Raw genomic sequence first — 6756 nt, forward strand, 5'->3', positions numbered from 1 at the left:
AACAGAATAAATTGTGGGAGAGGATACAATATACAACTCTGTAGCTCATAGTCAACTCAGATGCAGTTAAATCATGCAATGCTCCAAAGTGTGCAAACATCAGAACATTTTGGTAAGTAAAAGGCTGGAATATTCATTTGTTATTTCTATAAGTTGTAGCATAGACCATCTTATAATTTCTTCAGCCACAACTTTTAATATCTTTTTCCAGTAAAGAAAGGATATAAATAGATTTTGAAAACCTGGCTATAGCTTATTAATGTTATTTTAATTGATCATTTTTATTACAGTCTCACTCTGAAAAAAAAAGTTGTTTCTTTTTGGTTCATTTAAGGGCAAGTAAGGAAATGTTGTCTTTCTTAAGGGACAAATACATCAACTGGCTCACCTGGATGAAAATTAAGTAATTAAAATGTTATTGAAAACATGCAAGGGGTGGGAATCTTTTTGGTAAATGAATCAAAGTTGCAGAATGTTGCAAACCAGTCTCAGGAAATGTTGGTTTTTGACTGGTAAAAGCTGAGTTTTGAAACTAAATTTTGAGTGGTTGTCTGCAATATCGACTGTTTTGGTTTGGCCATCAGGTTTCCAAACCAAATTTTTCCAAGCAAAATTAATAGTATGATTAATTCATAACTATTGATGGGATCAGTAGAAAATTTAAGGCGTAGAGGATTTGATAATAACTTAGTAAAAGAAAATTGACAAAGACATTTATTTGCTTTTACTCAATTTAAAATTTTGTTGGCAAATTTGACTGGATTAAATAGCCATTTCCCTCTATGAGATGCGGCTGCACTGGGAATCATAGTGGTTGTATTCATCATCTTGGACTGGATTTTTGTTTCAATGAATGAGCCATGCGATTCCATGCAGGCATGTCTCATGTTAAATCATTTAATTTCAGGAATTTTTTTCAGTGGAAAAAAGTGTACAAGTAGTTGCTAACTGTTTACTAATCAAATGTGCAATTATTTTGATATGTTTATATGCTCCTTTTCACATATGATCTACAAGGAAAATAAGGAAAAAGATTACACCACTGAACATGAAGAGATCTGTGGAAATTACACAGGAACAGCAATATTCCCAAAGGTGTGTGTATTCCTCATTTCTTGTCACAGTTTATGTCAGATTTGTTGATTTTTAGATTGCTATTCTGCAACCATAAAAGATCTTTGTTGTAAGAGGTCTGTAAGATGTCTTTAAGAGACATGCAGACAGATGGACTGGTTAACTGGCTCTAGGCTTTTTGTTTATTTGTGCCAAGCTGTACACTTTTAAAATGACCCCAAGTCTTTGTTCTCTTATGAAATTCTAGCTGGGGATAACTCTTGTTCAGCTGGTGAAATTAGCTTGTTAAACTGGTTCTTAATGACATACCTGTGTGACCAAATCTCTGAGTAGAGTGGAGAGAAATACAGAAAAAAGGCTACTACTGACAGAAGCACAAACTATTCGAAGGAGGAGTAATGATCTGATTGGTCACGTTTTATTAATGTGATATTAGCGAAAACTATAGGCAAACTTTAAGGAATAGAATGCCAAGATTCACCCTTAATATTCATTTCAAACGTTTTTGTCTGTTTGCTTCTGTTTAGACAAATGCGGACAAGCAGTGGTCGACAGGATGGACTTATCCAGTGAAGATGCATTGATTAATTTCGTCAACGTCTTAGACTTTGTCAAAATGTGTCTTCCCTAGAAATAATGGGGATTTAGTTGGCATTGACCCCCAACAAGGCAGTTTAACCACTTTGATGAGAAAGAAGTGGAAAACACTGTATTCCATTCCACTTATAATGCAAGAATGAGCAAGTGCAAGAAGCAGAAAAGGAGAACTGCCAAAACATAAGGAGTTCCATGCAACGGACTGTACGTGCCATCTGGAAAGGACGCTTATACACTAGTTGACTTTAATTGTGCGAAGTTTGCTATATCTTTCCCGAAATTTTGCGGTTCTCTTCTTTATTGTCTAGTCTGGTCTAGTAAGTTTAAGGAACTGAGAATTTAGCCGTAGTACTGCAATGTTAGATAAATGCACTTTGTACCATGGAAGATTTGTTGACTGTTGTTTTCACGATAGACAGAACAATGTTTTCCTTATGATCAGTCTCATTACGTGTAGTTTGAAACCAAGCCTGTAACGTGGCTTTTTGAAACCTGAAGCCCAAAACATTTATGTAAGGTACTTGAAGGTATTTACTCTTGATAAAAACGGGAAAAAAAATTGAAACTGAGATGAAGTTGAACATATTTATTTTCTTAAAATTAGGTGCAATGATCTTTCCGGGCCGCTTTTCCGTTAACATTTGTCAATAGTTTGGTACAAAATAACCTTATTAAAGCTGATATATTCTTCAAAACTTGTCAGACATAAATCAAGAGTACGGATCTAATTGCATCTTTCGTATGCGGAGCTACAAAGCTAGTGTAGTAAGCAGAAAAAAGCGTATAAGATGTGGATCGCGCGAAACGTGATCAACGGTCGCGCAGCGCGAAAGAGGAGCGCGAGCGAGAAGTTCGGGCGAGACGCGCGAGCGCGGAACGCGCAGAGTACCTTTGACAAACCTTTGGCCTGCGTCACAGGCATCTTCGACCATGTCTTTAGCAAACCTTTGACTCGAATCGCAGACAAATTTGATTACACTTTTGATCCGCCTTTGACAGTGCGCAAAGGCGTATTAAAGGATCACCTTTAACCCTAAAAACACAGGCGTTCAAAGGTGAGTAAAAACGGCCTTTCACGCCTTTGATTTGGTGGTAAGGGTTTATTCACAGATGATCTTTGATTCGCGTCACAGATCGTCAAAAGCGTGCAAAGACGACCTTTACAAAACCTTTAACAACACATTTGACGCGCGGTAAAGGCGATTTTTCGTGCCGTGAAATTTGCCAAAAAACAACATCCGCTAAGAGTAATCACAGTAATGGCCACCGTACAAAAACACTCAACCTTTTGCCAGTGGAACCCAGTCTACACGACAAGTAGAAACCACGTGACAAATGCTTTGCTCTCGTGGACAAATAAATAAATAAATAAATAAATAAATAAATAAATAAATATCGCTGGCGTTGAGAAAGAGTGGGAAATCCCACACAAAAATTAAAGTGCACCTTACCCCCAAAATTGTTTTTCGCTAAAACGAATCTACTTGTCATTTGAAATACTTCTGCGAAAAAAGTTTGGATTCGGTTAAATCCTCGATTTTCTGTACCCCGACGAAATCTCGAAAATAGCTCCAAAACACCGCCATTTTGTTTCACGACCGAGTTTGAGGAGAATGGGTCGAGCGACTATTGTGACGTCTACCCAGGAAGGTTGAATAGCTTACGTCCTCTCATTTCCTTCAGGATGGTGCAATACACATTCGAAAAGTGCGCAGAAACGCCTTCCAGCAGTGCTATCGGCTGTTGCAGCAATATCCCAGATTTAAAGAAAGATATACTGTACAATTTACTGTCGATGATCGGTCAATGGTACAATAAAGACGTAAACGATGGTTGATTTCGTCGAACCGAAACAAGCGAACTGACTGTGAGAACCATTGAAGAACTCTCACTGGGATTTGTTCCGCAGACTTTAAACGCTATTTTCAAACTTTTCTGCTTAAAGCCAACCAGCAATTTGTAGAAATACTACCGAAAACCTATATCTTCCAATCCCGCAGTAGTTATAACATAGCCGGCAAATTTGTGTGATCAATCAAGGGGCGTTACGACCAAATATACTGATATGTAACTAGCTCGCAACTGTAGGCCGCCAGCCAACACTTATTTCTCTTTCGATTGAGATAAAAGTCGAAGATTAATCCTTTAGAATTACATGATAACAAAACTGTTAGACTCACAGGGTTTTTCGAAGGTTTGGAAATCAGCAATGCGACAAGCATTCTGTGCAATAGTGTCGAAAATATGACCGCGTAACATTATCTGCGGACCGCTCAGGGAACACATCCTTTTCGCTTATCCGACGAATTTCACTGCAAACTTTGAAAAAAATTTACATTGGTTATTTGGAGTTACGACTTAAAACGTTTGGCAATGTGAAATCGGTAATTGCATGAAATGTTTCCTTCCACATTGCTTCCCGCAGCTTCAAAAATACAGGTCCAAACAATTCTACGATTTTCAATCGATCGAAGCCGGTGTTTTGGAGGTCATCAAGCTTCGAAAACTGCAACACGTACGTCGCTCTTATAAACATGAAGCATTCCAGAAAGTAAAACACAAACTGGATTTAATGGAACAATCATAACTTGACAAAATGCATTCTCGCTGAGGACAAATGTAAACGGGCTATAAACACGCGTGGGAGTCTTGTGTTTAGGTGACGAAATTACCATCCAAAGCAGTCCTTGAGTTTTCTTTCCTGCTTTTCGTTTGCCTGCTCCTCCACTTCGTATCTCACATTATGTTACTGTTGATACATAGTCCCGCCGTTGGTGTTTTTGTTAATTTTGACGTTATTGTTCCTTTGATAAAGTCAGTTTAGCAAATTCAAGAATGTGATAAGTAACATTGTCAAGGATATAAATTGTGTGTTGCTCAAAAACGCGAAGTTAAAGCGATTCTAAACACAAAATTTTCTCAAAATCGCGGAATAGTTAAGTGTCGCGAAATATGCGCACCTCAAAATCGCTAAATAAACGTGTCGCGAAAATTTCATGTAATAAGGTATCTAGTAGAGCACAATTTTACCTACCACTACTGACGGAGTTGGGGAATGAGTTTAATTCTGAAAAGCCTGCAGCTCAGAGGCACTAACCTGACTAACCACCAATATGTTATGTTGTGTTATTTTCGTTTTTTATATTTGTGTTTAATTCCCCCCTTTGTTTTTGAGTGTCAATCTTTGACTGACAGAAGCTAATGTATGGAAGGCGCAGCCTGAGCCTCGGCCTGGCGTAGCCCTGCCTTCGCGTGCCGTTGTCATGCTGACGCGTGCCTTTTGCAGTTTGCGCTGTGCAAAGTTGTTTGTTAGTAGTTCCCAAACTCCCCTTTCATTCCCCCAGTCCCCTCCCCGTTTCCCGTTTTCCCTTCTCCACTGACTTCGGCCAGTGTGACTTTGCAAAGGGCCTCGCTGTGGCGTCGGTTTCTATAGCAACCGTCCAAGTATCGATCCCCCAGACGGGTCCCCTCTTTCGCCTCGGGGCCACTCCACTGGTGCCTTGTCCCTTTGCATTCTAGCCACACCCCACCTCCATTCGTTGCGTAGAGGAACAGATGTTTGTCCAATCCTTTCTCGCGCTCTAGCTCCGCATGTTGAGCTCCGGGAGGGCGAGAAGATGAGACACCCTAGGAACGAGGTTATCGTTTGTTTTGTTTATTGTTGTTGTTTTTTTCCTTTTTGCAACCTTGCAAGAAAGTGACTGAGTCACAGTATACACCAGGACTGAACGCCATCCTACGAAACTAAAGAATATTCCCGGTGGACTAAACAGACATCTATGCAATTTTCTGAAATTGTCAACTGATGAAGGCCGCCGTCCGTGTGATTTACATCATTTACAGGTAAATAGAACAGGTAAAGCCTCTTAGGTCCAACCGGTTCGTAGTTCTCGGTTCTTATCTCCGGTTTCTGAAGCTTGAAGCAGCTTGGAGTATCGTTACTCCCCCCTGGATGGGATGCTAGACCATGGAAGGATTCTGTCAGGTGGCCTCAACCGATCATATTAGATAAGCGACGCGAGGGAAGTTCTGAAGAAGACGCTTCTTCCCAGAAAGTCTCCAGCACCAGACCTTACGCACTCGCGTGAACTGGGTAGATAGCGACTGGTACAAGCCCAGACCCGGCCAACAAGGTTAACTCTTTATCATATTTTAGTAATCAGATCTAAGTTTGTAAAATAATTTGTTTCTTTTTCCTTTTTGAGGGCAAATAAAGTGTTAATTGTTGTTGTCGTCTGATGCGAGCTAAGGGTAAAGGCTATGGAAATAGATAGACCAGCAGGTCCAAAATGATGTCAAAGGGATTTTTTCAGTTTCTGTATGAAACCGTTAATCAAGCCGATCTATTGGTCTACTAGATCCTACTAGTCTTCTACATGAAGCATTTTAGGCCTGTGTACGCCTTCATTTTCTTTTAATTTTCTAGCATTGCCATAACTGTGTAATTGATGATACTGCAGACCACTTTGTTCCTGACTGGATATGAACTCAAAGCGTTGACAAGTCAAATGGACCGGAGCGAAAACATGGCTGGATGAACAGCCTGCTCAGAACTGAGAGCATGCACAAGGAATGACAAAGACCAACTTCATCAGGTCAGCTGGGGATAAAATCGGAACGTTGACTTTAAAATGGAACGAGCAAGATAATTTCTTTCCGGCAGTTTTATACCTTGGATACCTCTGGGCCGAAATAGTAGGGAAAAAGCTATGCCATTAAACGTAATTCACTTTTAATCAGTGGAAATTCACGTCTTCTGAACGAATTCCCAACGTAATCAATCTCAAGGTATCTTTAGATCATATTCCGGGGGGTCTACAAGTCGCCAATCCTAACTAGGGACGCGAGTTTACAAAGGTCGACAACTAGGCATTTTCATTCTCCAAGAAAAGTGTCACGCATCGTTCGTCGTCACAACGTCTACAATGTCTAAAAATAACTAGAGGAATGACCTATATAGCGGAGAACTCTCTTAACCTTCATCTTTAATTGGTCCAAAAAACGGACGATTTGACTCCCCCCCCCCCCCCCCCCGCCCAAAAAAGAAAAAATAATACTAAAATGACTGTATTTAGTGGTTACGAC

General features: G+C 40.0%; 1 long non-coding RNA gene across 1 annotated transcript; it reads left to right on the forward strand.

Moving 5' to 3' along the window:
* Positions 1 to 1911, forward strand: LOC145489705 (uncharacterized). Its single transcript, XR_014049619.1, has 3 exons — positions 1 to 112; positions 1018 to 1095; positions 1602 to 1911. It is a non-coding gene; the product is annotated as an uncharacterized LOC145489705 (long non-coding RNA).
* The last annotated feature ends 4845 nt before the right edge of the window (positions 1912 to 6756 follow it).

The sequence above is a fragment of the Orbicella franksi genome, chromosome 6, assembly GCF_964199315.1.
Source record: "Orbicella franksi chromosome 6, jaOrbFran1.1, whole genome shotgun sequence".
Lineage (NCBI taxonomy): Eukaryota > Metazoa > Cnidaria > Anthozoa > Scleractinia > Merulinidae > Orbicella > Orbicella franksi.